This window comes from Triturus cristatus, chromosome 6 (genome assembly GCF_964204655.1).
Source record: "Triturus cristatus chromosome 6, aTriCri1.1, whole genome shotgun sequence".
NCBI classification, from domain to species: Eukaryota; Metazoa; Chordata; class Amphibia; order Caudata; family Salamandridae; genus Triturus; species Triturus cristatus.
Genome location: NC_140589.1, coordinates 1,582,719,533 through 1,582,735,289, shown reverse-complemented (window position 1 = coordinate 1,582,735,289; position 15,757 = coordinate 1,582,719,533). Strand labels below are relative to the sequence as shown.

Sequence of the window (15,757 nt, the reverse complement as noted above, 5' to 3'; positions counted from 1 at the left end):
AAGGTTACCATCTAATCGCGAAACATTCCCACCCCTTTGACCCTCCCAACCCTCTCCACCGGTGTGTTCAACATTACCATCCTGCTAAAGTCATGTAGTATGTAAGTTGGTCACGGGCATATAGCTCCCTCTCTCGCTGGGTTGGCCAACGAGTCGATGTCTTTCCTAATTCCACTACGATGTCTCCTGGAATGATGAGGTACCACAATACTGTCTCCCTATTCAAGGCATCCCCACCGGCGTATCTAATGATTCCCCATCCAATTCTGGCTCAGGTATCTGCAACAGTGCCACCAGAGCTTCCCATGCTTGGGCAGCCTCCAATACCTTCTCGCAGTTAGATCTCCTAGCTAGCTAGAACCGTACCATGCTCTCTCGTGCTGCCCACCTTGTTAACTCTGCCTTCCAGTGCTCAACGCTAGGTCCTTGCCTGGATTTCCAATTGTTCGTTAATTCCCTTTTAGCTAGTATCAGCCCTAGGTCCAGGAACTTATTTGTGACTTTTGTCTTGTTCGTATGAGGAAACCATTGTAGCATGCATGCTCCCATGTTTGGATCTATCTGCCTGTACGTCACTCCACATAAGATCTCAACCACTTCCTCCCAATATGTTCCTAATTGCGGGCAACTCCATACCATGTGAATAAATTCTGCTTCCTCCGAGTTGCACCGTGGACATCTGGCTGTTTCTACATTAAAATATTTATTAATTCTCGCCGGGGTTAAGTACGCCCTGTGCAATATATAGAAATGAATGAGCTGAAACCTGGCATTGCGCGTACTCTTCCATGCCCACTCTACTATTCTCAACCACGTCATGTCAGGGATTTCTTTACCCAGATCTGCTTCCCACTTCCCTTGCAATTGACTCAGTGGCTGCCCCTCTTCCTCCCCCATCCTCCTGTATAAGCATGTTATGGCCTTGAAGGTCCCTGCCACCATCACTATATACTGGCACGTTAGAGATGTCTGTGGCTCGGTTAGCCCTACCCCACCTACATTGGATTGCCGCTGTGAGGGCGGAATGCAGCAGGAAAGCACCCCTGGGTAGGCCGAATCGGTCTTGCAATGTCTGGAAAGGCAAAAGAACGCCCTCTTCATACAGATCCCCTACCATTTGCACTCCCTGGTCTTCCCATGCAGCTAATGTAGACCAATCTCCCCCATGCGAAAGTGTTGTGCACATGCCCAGAGGGATCTCCGGCGCGTACGGCCGTAGAACCCCACTCCTCTTTTGACTATGGTTCCAGCATAATCTCCACATCCGCTCTTCATGCGTTAACGTGTCAATCCGCAATCGCTGACCAATTCTAGCAAATGATAAGACATGACGTGGTATCCATCGACCTTCCAGTCCATCCGGGCCCCTGAATTCCTTTGCCACTGCCTGGGTAAACCACTGCAGCTGAGCTGCCAAGTAGTATTGCTCAAAATCCGGGACCGCCCATCCTCCCTCTGCTCTGGGTCACTTCATCGTGGTCAAGGCCACTCGACGCCTGCCATTCCCCCATATAAACTCCCCCACTAAGCCTTTTGAATAACGAGCTTGGTATCCATATCGGTAGCGTCCTGAAGTAGTATAACAACTGAGGCAATGCCACCATCTTCAACAATGCCACTCGGCCCGCCACTAAGAGTGGTAACGTGCTCCAAAATGCTATACTCCCTTTAATACCTCTAAGTGCTCTATTTACATTACCCTCCTGCAAATCCTCTTGCTTATGGTAAATGTGTGTCCCCAGATAAGGTAAACAGCGTGATTCCCATCGTATACCTCCTACTTGCTGAGGGTTCTCCGCCATCTGTCTCACAGGGAACAGGCAGGTTTTTGCCCCATTCACCTCTAGCCCTGATGCCTCGCCAATCCCGCGCCGCAGCGTCGTCGCCCCTATCAAGGATTCTGCGGTGTTAGCCAGATACATGAGTAAATCATCTGCATAGAGCGAGATGTACTGCATGTCTCCTCTCAGATCCAGGCCAATATAATAGTTCCCCATTCTGGCGCGCACCGCTAGTGGCTCAATTGCTAGTCCAAACAGCAGCATAGACAAAGAAAACCCCTGCCTCGTTCCCCGCTCCACAGAACATGGCAGTGATAACATCGCCCCCGTCCACACCCGGGCTGTCGCCGTGGGATAAAGGATCCGAGTCCACTTCACGATACCCTCTCCTAGGCCCATCGTTCGCATGATCTGAAATAAAAACGGCCACTCTAAGCTATCAAAAGCCTTTTCAATATCTACTGAGAGGACCGCTGCCACAGTAGTCGAGCTGCGATTCCCCTCCAAGATACGGAGCAGTCGCCTCACATTTACTGCCGTGTTTCGCGTAGGAATGAAGCCCACTTGGTCTGAGTGGACAAGCTGCGTCATGTACGGGAGGAGCCTGGTTGCAAGAATTGTGCTCAGTATTTTGTAATCTGTGGTCAACATTGACATGGACGGTAAGCTGACAAGTCAGTCGAGTCTCTCCTGGGCTTCAGTAATAGGATGATAATAGCTTCACGAGTGGTCGCCGGTAGCCTCCCTTCCTTCCATGCTGCCTGATACATCGCTTATAACCGTGGCGCTAAGCAATCGGCGTAAGTAGAATAAAATTCTATGGGCAGACCATCTACTCCTGGTGTTTTGTTACGCGCCATGTTCTTAATCGCATTCCTGATTTCACCGAGCGTGATTGCCTGCCCTAACATATCTTCTTGTTCTTGCTCCAACCTAGGCAATATTAATTCAGAGAGGAACTCCCCTATGGCGTACCCATCCTGTCGTAGTCGGCTACGGTAAAGTGCAGCATAATAATCTAAAAACAGGCCATTTATCCCTTGCTGCGTATACACCAAATTCCCTGTTGGTGCCGTTAATCCCAATATAGGTGTGCCCCGGACTTGCAGCTTAGCTAGCCACGCTAACAGCGTGCCTGATTTATCTCCTTCTGCATGCACCTTTGCCTGATACAACTTATAGTCAAAGGAGTGTAGCCTTTCCACCTGAGCCGCCACTGCTTCTCTAGTTTCCATAACCTCCCTGTGTATGCTCTTATCTTCAGGACGAGCCCTCTCAGATTTGCGCAACCTATGCTCTGCCGCCTCTATATCGTTCAATAGCATTTTCCGCACTCCCACCGTCTTGGCAATACATAATCCCCTGACTACCGTCTTAAAGGCATCCCACTCAACCATCACCGACATCGCCGTGCCCTCATTCTTAGCAAAATATTGGGTTATACCCGTTCCAAGATCTGCTCAAAAGGCCGGGTCATCTAAGGCCTCTGGTCTCAATCGGCAGGTCGGTATCACAGCCCTCTCCTGGACCCATCGAATCTGCACTAGCAACGGATTATGGTCAGATATTGTCCTATCTAGGTATGTACTATTACCGACTTTGGCATGCACATCCGGCGTGCATAATACCGAGTCCAGCCGCACGTGCAAATCATGGTTGCCGGAGTAGTAAGAACAATCTCGCTCCTCCAAATGATGCTCCCGCCAGGTGTCCACTAATCCCCAATCATTCTGCCACCCTCGTCTAGCCTTAGAGAGTCTGTGGATCGGGGCATCCGGAAGCGGGGGGTGGGACCTTTCAATCTCCACATCCACAATGGAATTAAATTCTCCTCCCATCAGTGTCGAACCAGTCAAATATGGCGCTAGCTTACTTGACAAATGTCCAGAAAAATAAGCCTGATCCACGTTAGGGGCATATATACTACCCAGTGTCACTTCGGTACAATTGAGGCGGCCGGTCACTACCACAAACCTCCCCTCTGGGTCTATCAATTGTTCGTCGGCTGGAACGGAACTCCCGCCCTAACCCATATTAACACCCCCCTAGCAAATGCCGAATAAGTCATGTAAAATAATTGACCCCTCCATCTACGTTTCAGTACTAGCCCTTCAGATTTAGTAATATGCGTCTCTTGTAGGAAGGCTATGTGGGTCCCCCGTCGTACCAAATAAGCATGTACTTTGTGGTGTCTAAGCATCGAATGGAGCCCCCGTACATTCCAGGTAATACATTTCAAATCATGTTGCGAACCCATGCAGAAACCGATTCCTCATAAAACAGCACCCCACACATTGAAACACACCGGTGGATTTACTCACCCCAACCAACCCCCAGAACTCTCCCCAACTACCCTCCCCCAGGACAGGCGCTACAACATTAGTACCCATCCAAACTATCACTCAAACCGTTCCTGTATTAAAAACCTAAGGAACCCACTGACACAAATTTAGGGGGGTGGGCGCAAAGCCTCAGAAGGTCGACTTCCTATACCTTCAGCAGCTTGCGCTGTGTCCCCGAGAAAACTAGTCAGCCCCTTCCAGGGTGACATTTTGGCGGGAGTACCACATTATTGACTCACCGGGCCATACTGACTCCTCTTACCACCATCACTCAGGCGTCGTTCAAACCTCCAGTAGATGCCCCCAGTCTGGAACCAGAGCCCTCCCCAACTCAACAGCCCCCAAAGCCAAGTCCTGTCACTATGCATCCACCATCTCATCTGCCGTTCCAGCTGTCACATGCGGCAGAGGGACACTTCCTGCGTCCGATTCCTCGGTACCCGACCCCGCCGAGGCCTTTTCAGAGTTTGACGCCTCCTCTGCCACCGTTCCTGTCTCTTGCAAAATAGCCTGTAATGCAGCCGAGCGTTCTTTCTCTGTCTGTGTTCCAGTGGGTTTCGATGTCTCTGTGCGGTGTCATCGGGTTCGTCGCGATCATCACGGTCGTGGTCCCTCCTCTGGCGTACCTTGACACGCCCAGCTTTTCCGGCTCCTGACCTGTACAGTTCCAGCCAGTCCCAGGCCTCCTCGGGGATGTCGTGGAAGTACGTCTTGCCATCCAGTATTATTTTTAGCCGTGCTGGGAACATTAGGGAATATTGTAGGCCTTCGTCTCGAAGTGCCTTTTTGACTTCCAGAAACGATGTTCGTTTGCGCTGTACTTCGAGTGTGTAGTCCGGAAACAGCATTACTTTCCCATTCCCCACCTTGTATAGACCTGCAGTACGAGCAATAGATCCCTGTCCTTATAGTGAAGCAGTCTTGCCACCACTGGCCTAGGCAGTCTCCCAGAGGCCAGTGGGCGTGCCGGGACTCTATGTACTCGTTCCAGAGTGTAGAACGATGAGAGGCCTTCAGGCGCCACCTCCGCTCTCAGCCAAGCTTCCAAATACTCCACTATACTGGTTCCCTCCACTCCTTCCGGCAATCCAACCATGTGAATTTTTTTTCTTCTATTCCTCCCATCAGCATCCTCCGCTCCGTTCCAGCACCTGCAGTCTGCGCTGGGCATCCGTCATTCGGGCTTTCATTGCCGTTCGGGCAGGCTCCAAGGTCTCCAAAGTTGCCTCTGTCTGCTTCACCCTGTCAACCAATTTAGCGTGGTCAGCTCAGAGCAACCCCAACCCTTGCGCCACATGTGCAATGTCCAATTGCAGTGCCTCCCTGGTGTCAGTGATGGCTTGGAGGATTTGATCCACCTGTTGTTGCAGCATCCCTTCAGATTCTGATGTTCTTCCTGCTTGTCCGGCCCTCCCATTTCCTCTTCTTGCTCAGGGGGCGCTCCCACCTGTTTTCCTCTTGGCTTCCCCATTATTACCTGCAGTGCAAGTTCGATCACCAAGTCCGGCCTCCCTCCAGTGCCTGGTGATATGCACGGTCCACCAGCAATAGCTTCGGGCTTCTATCCACCTAATGACTGTACCCCTGTTTCAATTTACTCCTCACACCTCACAGGTGGGTACCTCGCTGGGCCACTGTCCTAGTCACCCTAAGCCAGGGCCCGTGCCATGTTCCACAAACAGCACCTTCCAGCCTCCAACATCGGCCAACCAATCAGCAGCACCGCCCCCGGAGTCCTCACCTCCTGTGGGCACCAGGAACGCGCACCCCAGGACTGAGGAAACTATCCAAATGTCCATGCGGCTATGGCAGTCTGCTCCAGGGATTCACACAGAGTGCGCCCGCCGCTATCCCTTTTCCTCTAGACTACCGGGAGTGCACCGCTCCTTCTAGTTGGTCCTCGCCTTCGGCGCTTCCCCAGTTCAGCTGTCTTTCGTGCGATCCAGTGCCCCCGCACTGCATCTCCTGGCATACTATACCTGCTCTATACCTCCACCTCCAGTCAGCTGGGTGCTTATTGGTAAGGTTTCACTCTCAGGCATCACCTCCCAAGCCGCAATATCTCTCTTTGCGCCCCTGAAGCTCACCTCTGTTTTGCTGTTATTGGGAAGCACACTGGCAGCCTGTCCTAATCAGCTCAGTCAGGTCCAACCCTGCTGCCCTGTCCCCTGCGCCAGATTAGTGCTTCGAGCCTCAATGGAGCTCAGCACAGTGAAGCCACTGCTCACCGGGCTGTCCTGCCACCACTTGTCTCATTTCACAATGGTATGTGCCTCAGAGGCTGGGCTCCGCTCGTCTCGTCTCGGCATGCCCCACTGCCCCTCAGTGCTGCACCAGTACTTCGCCGCCAGCCTGCACTGCAGCCTCCGGTTGCCACCCCGCCTCAGCTGCATCAACGATGCCGTCCGCCATCTTTTCTGCGCCTCCGTCTCTCCCAGCGCTTAAAATGGCGGCTCTCCCCTTCGTCTAGCCTCTCGGGCTGAGGCTAAGTAGCACCGCAAGCCTCCCAGCGGCTTCCGTGACCGAGAGTGCCCCCCGCTCACCTTCTATCCACTTTGCCTTCTGCTCCGGGGGTCCCCCATCCTGCTCCTCCTCACCTCCGGAGTCGCAGAGTCACGCAGCGGCAGGAGGTTCCCCAGCTCCACACCAACGGTGTGCAGCCCCGATCCTCGTGCGGTCAATCAACAGCTCAGCGGGATCTGTATCAGTGCGATCGTCACCATGTGGGACCCGACGTCCTCCGGTGTCCCCACGTCGGCCACACAGTTGTCTCCCTGCTCCCCACTCTGCTACTGCACAGTCCCAGCCACCAATTTGCCCCTTCGTTGTGCAATCGAAGCTTGTGCCCCTTGAGCTTTAAACAAATAAAGTAACTTGACAAATTCTTTGCGTCTTCTAGCCGCCGCTGCTGACATGTTAGAGAATATTCTGCATTTCACTCCATTTTCAGTTTCGAACTGTCTCATCTGGATTGCCTTTGTCAGTACTTTTTCCTTAACGTGGTAATCCGCAAAGTTGACCAGTATCGTGCGGGGGAACTTCTCGTTAGGAGCAAGATGAGCAGGGACCCGATGAGCCCTTGTTAAAGTTAAGTCCCCCGAAAATTCAGGTATCACAGCCTTCTTTATAAATGTCTCAACCCACTTGAGAGTGTCACCCCCTTCAAGTCGTTCCGGTACACCAACTAACCGAAGATTAGAGCGACGTGAAAAATTCTCAAGTTCCTCAATCTTGTTCTCCATAATTACTTTTTCACGGGAAACTAAATCCGCTTGTTGAAGAACACTATTCATTTGGTCTTCTAAAGAAGAAATCCTAGATTCAGCCTCATGGACACGACCCAGAAGACTAGCAACTGCTTCCTCTATTTTTCCCAGTCGCTGCTGAATCGATAAAATTTCTAACTGCTGTGTTTTCTTCATGTCTCGAATTTCCTCGAGAATCATATTTAACATCTTTTTAATATCCATCTGACATGAGGCAGCCTTCTCATCCTGGAATACCAAGTATGTTTTTTTGGTTCCTTGCTGAGACCCACTAATATCTAAATCAGTGTTTCCCAAACTTTTGACTCCTGCGGACCCCCAATGAGTCACCACTGGAAGCCGGGGACCCCAAAAAAATGTGTATGATTTAAAATTTCAAACATTAAAACAGTAATTCCCAAAAAATAAACAAACATGTGCACACTTTTTGCGACGTTACCGTGGCGATCAAGGCTTCGCCCTATTTACAAGGCAGCGTTAAGCCACATAAAATGGCTTAATGCTGCCTTTTGAAATAAGCCCACCTGTCATGCAATGCTTAGCTTGAAAGGGGTGGCAGTGGGTGTTGCAGTGGGCGTTTCACCGCAACACCCAGTGATTTTGACACTGCCCCCTATTTACAAGTGCAGCATAAACAGGAGGCAGCGCCAAAATTAAGACCAGGGAAAACCAGGTCTTAACTTGGCAAAACAAGGAGAAATCCTTTATTTCTCCTCGTTTTTGCTTTTTCCATGTGACTTGCCTTATACAGCACACATGGAAAAAGCAAAATGCCTTGGATTGTTTACGTTCAGGAAGGTGAGCCTGCCTGCACATAAACAATCTTTTAAAAAAATGCCATTTTGTAACTTCCATGTGTGCTGCATTAAGTAGCACACATAGAAGTGTCAAAACGGCAATTCTAGATGGTTTATGTGCAGGAAGGGGGACCTTCCTGTACATAAAGAATCTTCCCCTGCATGCACTCACCCTTGCACTATGGTGCAAGGGTGCCTGCATTGGCGCTACACTGCTAAGTGTAGCGCCAACACTGGGGGAAAAGCAGGGCTGCACCATATTCTTTTAAATATGGTGCAGCGCTGCGTTTCTGAAGTGGTGGAGCGTGTCGTTAAGCCAAGGAGGCTAACGACACACTCCACCACTTCTGTTGTAAATATCCCCCTTAGTATTTTATATTCAAAGAATTTGCAAAAACCAAAACAATTTAATGGGAAGGTTGTTGCTGTAACTCCGTGACTAACTTTTAATTGGTTGGTTTTATTTTGCAGTACGAGGCTCCTGCTCCTGCCAGGGCCAGACTGGCAGCCCAAAGCAGCCCTGGCAAATGTTTTCAAATCAGTCGCCATACGGTGCACACCAAGTGCAGTGAGTGAGCCTGACCACTACAAATGGTGTTTTGGGAAGCTTTTCACCCAAGAAATTCAGGAAACAGTGGTGCATTCCAAAACACATTTATCATTATATATTGAATTGTAGCAGCTTTTAAAGAATAGTAAATGAAGACCTTCCTATGCACCAGGATACGACCGTCTTTGTTGGGGTTCTTCAATGATTCCCTTATTGTCACCCTTCAACAGCGCCTCTTATCTCTCCACAGCACATCTGTCACATGTATTTAATTTGTTTTATAGTGCCTCTCATACCAGTGTAGGATGTCAGAGCACTTTACATCACACTCATATAGAGACAATGAATCATACTTGTAAATCAGTGTAGAGAAAATGTTACACAAGGCAAACGGGACTACAAGGTGTAGGGTTCACATGTCTTTCATACTGGTAGGCATTTTTAAAGAGTGCTTGGTCTGGAGAAGCACAAACTTGGGATTCAGAACATCAACCGGTGGTTAGCATTGACTAACAATAAAAATGTATTTCCGCCCAGATAAACCTTTTTAGCAGCATCAGGATAATGAAAGACTGGGAAAAAACATAAGTTACTAACTTGTACCATGCAGTATGTAAGCAGCACTTTGATGACCGTTTATAGGTCACTGTGCTAGATTTCGGTTGTCACTTATGAGCTGCAGAGTAACAAAAGAACTCTGTGACAAAAGCAGTAACACACTCACCTATGCACATAAAATACAGTTTTTTTAAATGAATGGTACATTTTCTTTGCAGTAGGCATATTAACCCTCTGTGCTACATTAGATAACTCAAAGCTGCCACTGGACAAAACTCTCATCTCTCTCCAGCAGGTATATTAATCACTGGTGTTATCTTGACACTTTTATTGTTGCTCGAAAAATGCAAATTGTAGAAGGAACTTTGCAGTGCTTTTAAAACTGCCTCCTGCGGACTCCCTGGGAATGTGTCACGGATCCCTGGGGTTCCGCGGACCACAGTTTGGGAAACACTGATCTAAATCAAACCCAGGATCTAATAAAATAGAGCTACTTTCCAGCGAGATGTTAATACCTGGAAGAGCTAAGACCACTTGTTGTTCTGACGGAGCATACTGAACTTGCTTATCTGGCTGGCCCTGAGCTTGGGCAGGATGATGCTGTTTGATTGCGGTTGAAGGTCATTTAAACTGGCATGGAGAAGAGCGGGCGGAGACTGAGGAAGTGGAGTCACCTCGATGGAAGCATTAAGTAAAAACGGAGTCGATGGACCCGTAGATGGTACCTGTGCCTGTAAGGAATGTCCTCCTAAAAGAGGCAACCCTGGAGATGGAAAGGAGAGTGACCCCGAAGAAGGTACTGATTCCATAGGTGTGGCTCCGGTTGTAGAATCCCCTGTCGCCCCCAAAGTACCCTGTTCGAAAGAATCACTTCTCGGTTTATCAGTAAAAGTAATGGGAAGTAGCACCTTCTTAACAAAGAGATGGAAGTCTCTAGCATTTTTCTGCTCCTGATTTACCCGAGCATTAGTAATCCCAGTTAAAATAGTCAGGTTTTAGTCCGTGGGAGGAACTTCTGCAGCCTCCATCGGTCTTATCTCTTGTAAAGGGGGATCATCAATCTCTGAACTTTGAGAGCTAACGGAGAACTCAGCATGATGTAATTTGTTTCCTCCCTTGGACTGGTTCAGTTTGGCTTTTGCTGAACGCGCTTTATTTTTTGCAGCAATCGCGACATCCACTTTCGCTGCTGCAGCCGCCAGCTTGAGCTGTTTCCTCATTGTATAATTTATTAGATTAGCTCTGCAGTCCAAATTCTAAATTCTTATCACCGAGGATACTGATCCCACTTTCCCGCCCTCCTCCTCCTACTGCTACTCAACACAGTTTTAAATTAGCTCCTTTTCCAGCCTCCCAGCTCCACAAGTATGTTTCCCAAAAAAAGATGTCCACAATTTCCACAATTTTTCACAGTTTAGCACCTTCAGCGCAAGTCGCAGGCCAGATCTAATCAGTCTCTCCCAAAGATTATTCCGGTCAAAACAGCTATACATTCGCAACACTCCCAGTGCTCACCTCCTGATTGAGTTGAAAAGCTGCCGGTTTAGCCAGTACAATTCCGCCTTCATTTACCAGTCTAATTTTTTTCGTGGCACTATGTGTATACCGTTCGGGCAATTCATTCCGCACTTGGAACAACAGACCCGCCGATTAACGTGGGCAAGTCAGCGGATTAACACTCAGCAGGACTCCGAGCCGTCATTCCAGCGGGATTCTGGTGCCTCCGGTAAAACAGGTGCCTCCGTTTTTTTTTCAGCTGGGTTTCACCACAAAGTATATTCCAATGGGAGACGCAGCAATGAAACGGCATTCAGAAGGCTCATGAAATGCCGAAAAAAGGAAGGTTGGAACGAAGCAAAGAACTAGCTGCAGCGGCCAGCCTTAGCGCATCAGAGCAACTAACTGCAGAGTCGAAATCACCATCGCCATCACCATAGGGGGAGGAGCGTCACAGCGGCTACGCGCTAGCGGGAAACGCCGTGGCCGCCATCATGCCCCTTCGTCCTGCGGGCAGCGCAACTCGGAGTTTCCCAGGTCTCCAACATCTGGGTGTTTTGCTGCTGTCGCCATTTCAGGTCCCGGCCCTAAGCGACACCCGTACAACTTTTCAGGGGCTCAATTCAGCCTCCCGCATCAGGATTTTTGATCGGGGCAGCGTGGAGCTCTGTGCTCACACGTCTTCCCCCATCTGCACCTTAGCCACTCCCCCCTGCCACAAACTCATAGGCACACTCCGCGTCCGCCGCACGGTGGAGTCAGTGGTTCAGCAACGGTCTTCAGAAAGCCAATTTGCACAACTCGTAATATACCGAGCTTATGGTGGGCAGACTGCCACCACCAGTACGGCAGTCCACAGACCACCAAATTCATATTAAGGCCCTTAGTGTTGAATTCAAAGTCAAACATTATATAAAAACACGGGGTGTAAATCAGAGTACAGTTTTTTTGAGCAATGGAAACATCAATTAAAGTCAACATATAGCTGTGTTAACGTTTTGGCACATGTTTGGCTGCTAGTTTGATAAAAAAGGAATATTTAAGGACAAGCATAACACTATACAGAGTTTCTTTCCAGCACAAGAAGAGAGGTGTATTTTGGAGCAAGGGTAGCGTTTTTGGTCCCCTATGAATTATTGACTGTTCACTCCCATACTCACCCACCTTGTAGATTTCGATCCCATTGAGGAGTCTGGGAATAAGTGATGCGTCAGCAATGGCATACTCAACATGACAAGCATGTCGGTGAGGTGTGGATTGGCAGACCTGTGGAGGGTGAGTGACAGAACGATTGGTCAAACTTTGTAAATAGTGAAAGTAAACAAAATATGAATACTACGATGACAACAGCTCTAAAAACAAAGTAACTGTTACAAAAAACATTAAACATGCAATCACATACACAGCATTGACGGATTTTTCAACAAACCCTCCACGTCTTGGTTGCAAATGTTGGGAGGGCAGACAACCACGCCATTATGGAGTCTTCTTGTGTTGGTTCTTTGATGGAAGACTTTCTTATAAAAACACATCACAATTAAAAACTTATGTTATCGATTTTAAGAGATGTGAAAGGAACAAGGGTCCATATGTACTAATTACTGATCACAAAACACTTGTAGCACTTTCCCACCAGTATTCCTGTGACCAGCAAATGTTTTTACAAACTGACCTGTGTGCCATTAGCTCGGTTCATAAAAACCAGAATCAGAATGAGTTGCAATCCAACACCTAATAAGTATAAATTACAGGGTTTGCAAATTACAACTCATTCTGATTGCCCATATTCATTTACATGGATGGCTACCATGTCTGTGATTGTTTATAAAGAAAATAAACAATATTTTAATATGCGGCTAATTTATCTTATCAAAAATTGGAAGGCATTTACAAAAAAATAGTTTGAATAGTTTGATTTAAATTTGGCAGTTATCTGCTGGACCTCTGCCTTCTCGTCAACAAACTATTTTTTTTACAGTTTTTAAACGGAAGGAGCCCAAAGTAGAGTCCTTCCCTTTTGGGAGTGAGATATTATCTTATTTGAGGTCTCCGCAAATATTCAGCACATCCAGCCCATACATATTCCGGCCCGGAGGCGGGGCTTCCGGCCCGAGGCGGGGCTTCCGGCCCGCAGGCGGGGCTTCTGGCCCGGAGGCGGAGCTTCCACCCGGAGGTGGGGATTCCGGCCAGTGGCGGAGATTTAGCCATGGCCAAAATCTCCACCTCTGGGCCGGAAGCTCCGCCTCCGGCCCGGAAGCCCCGCCTCCGGGCTGGAAGCTCCGCCTCTGGGCCGGAAGCTCCGCCTCCATGCCGGAATTTCCAGCCCGAGTGCGGACGTAAAGTTAGTAGTCGTAAATCCATTCTGTGAATACCAAAAGTAGTAAGTGCATTCTGTGAATACCAAAATCAGTAAGTGCATTCTGTGAACACCAAAATGGTAGTAAGTTTAGGATGTTGTCTTAAGTTAGTTCTGTGAATCGGGCCCGTTGTGTTTGCCTCAAAAATATATGTAGGTAATGAGTTATTTTCCTTTATGTTACAGATTGCATGTCACAAAAACAACATACCAACACTATTGAATACACACCCACAGTCTCCACCAGTACAACACCCCTAAGCACCGCAAAAACAATATTTTCTTTTAAGTGTTAGAACATATGTTTGTTCACTTTACCCTGATAAGTTTGAAAATGAACACAACTGCATTACACATAAGAAAAAATTGTATCTAAGAGCAATTTAAAAATACATGAGGCTACAACAATTTTCTAGGGGTGGGTGGAGCCAGTGAAGTCTTACTATGCAAAATTTCACAGAGATACCTAAAAACTCTGTGAGATTCTGTAGAGTTCAGTGAGCAGGGGGATTATAATTCAAAGGTGTCCAGCTCCACCATGCAGTTAATTGATGCCAACACACACCATCAGAGTCAAGCGTAGTGTGTCCTCAGTAAACTCACACACTATTTCCAGAACTGCACAAACTTTGACCTCTGTTCTTGACCTGTATAACCCCTGCCTCCCCCACAGCCCTCCTGCAGTCCATTGATGTGGACCAGAGTCTCCAAATATCTGACCATGTGCTGTGAACTAGAAACCATCCCTCCTCGTTCAGTGCTACTGTGCTCGTTGGCACCTCCAGTCCCATTCATGAGTTGTGGGCTTCAAGGAGAGCCCCATGTTCCCACACAGCAGGCTCATTGCAGTACTAGGGCTGAAGGCAATAAGGCACATCATGTGCAAAGCGATGAGCAGCCAGTGTGCCTGCCGATCCAGGAGGCAACAGATCTCAGCTCGGGTGGGTAGAGGAGGGCAAGGAGAGGCAGCCAAAGGATGTAACCTCACCGCAGTGACTCAGAGGGAGAAGGCAGAGTGCTGTTCTCTCTCTGCCTAAGCACAGTGACACAACTGCAAGAATATGGGAGTCACAAGAGGACTGGGTGAGGCAAGTAGGGGGAGACCTGTGCCACAGTCTCCTTCCTAGGGGGCCTGGCACAGCAAACTTTCAGCTGCAGTCACTAGAGGATTACTAAACCTTGCACCAAATAATACCATTTGCCTGTTTGGTTACCAAGAATTGTCTGAATCTTACTAATTGACAAGGTCTGCTTTTGTTTTCAGCGTACCACATTAGGCACCAGGAAGACCGATTGTTAATGTTTTATATTTGAGGTAGGTATACAGAAGTTTCTTCATGCCAAAGAGACAGAAACCTCAGTCAAGTGGCACGCAGTGGAAAGACCCCTGTGGACTAGGGAGAACCCGACAGATAATGAATAGTGCACCATAAATCCTGGCAACACAACAAGCATACACATTGCAGCAGCGATAGGCACCGGTAAACTCCGCAATGGGGCAGAGGCAGATATTTTGCAGAACTCCACGCTCTGAACAGAAGCACGGAGTGAGCAAACCCAGACAACTCCACCAGTGGATGGGAGTTTGTCACCCATGCCTACAATGGTCAATACCTGATTCATAGTAAGACAATTATAAAAGTTGCTTACCTTGGATCTTGTTGACAACGGAGTCATTTGGTGTTGTGGTGGAGCTGCAAAGAAGCAACCTGGACAATGGGGTTCAAGGTGGAAACGGAAGGGGAAAACTGTAAAAAAGGTAAGTTTTTACCGCATTTCCTTCAATTTCGCAAACTCAAAGAGGTATTCCCCCCACAGTTGCCTCGACAGAAAGACAAGTCGTGATTTGCTCGGTGGTCATCTTTGCTGGCCTCCTGCCAACAGCTGCTTCTTCTTATGACGTTACTGACGTGGGTGAAAACTCCTGGTGTAATCAGCTGGAGTCTGGCGATCTTTCATCCATGGACCAACAAACATCTAGAAAGAGCGAGCACACCACCAAGTAGGCAGGCAGTAAATCCGTTCAAAATGTGACGAAGTGACCATTATTGCGAAGATCTAAATCAGGTCCTAAGTTATAACAACTATGTGCTCATGTAGAGTTTGCCTGATACAGGCTTACTTTCCCACATATACACTACATCTTTAACGTTCTAATATTAGTTTTCTACACAATACTCTATGTAGAAGTCGAAACATTTGTATTAATGAAAAAGAAAACATATAGCAGAATCACCATTAATGGGGGAAAAACAAGTAGGTTAAAAAGTCACGCCCATGTTTTAAACTCTGCATTTCAATGTGTGAACTCTTAATTACCCCATTAAACAACAACATTTTGTCATGTGTAAACGGTGGTCTTTGTGTAAATAGGAACATTCGGCAGAAATTCTTGAAACTATATAAGTAACTTTTTAATTATTATGAAAAACGTGTTCATGGAAAAGTCTAGAATCAAGCTTTTTATTCGTATTTAGCATTTTCTATTTAAGCTTGTATAATAGGACAGCGTACATTTGTATGAATTCCAAACACATTATTTTCATCAAAACACATTATTTTCATCAAAGCTTGCACATTAATGCTGCACATTTTATTATAACCAGTGTT

The 15,757-nt window shown here is 47.8% G+C and overlaps 1 long non-coding RNA gene across 1 annotated transcript in view; it reads right to left on the bottom strand.

Annotated features, from left to right (window-relative positions):
- The window catches only part of LOC146821686 (uncharacterized), a 204,746-nt gene extending 193,274 nt beyond the window's left edge, over nucleotides 1-11,472 (bottom strand). Inside the window, exon 1 of the long non-coding RNA XR_014962755.1 lies at nucleotides 10,810-11,472. This is a non-coding gene — a long non-coding RNA (uncharacterized LOC146821686). The remainder of the gene's footprint in view (nucleotides 1-10,809) is intronic.
- Nucleotides 11,473-15,757: the final 4,285 nt, after the last annotated feature.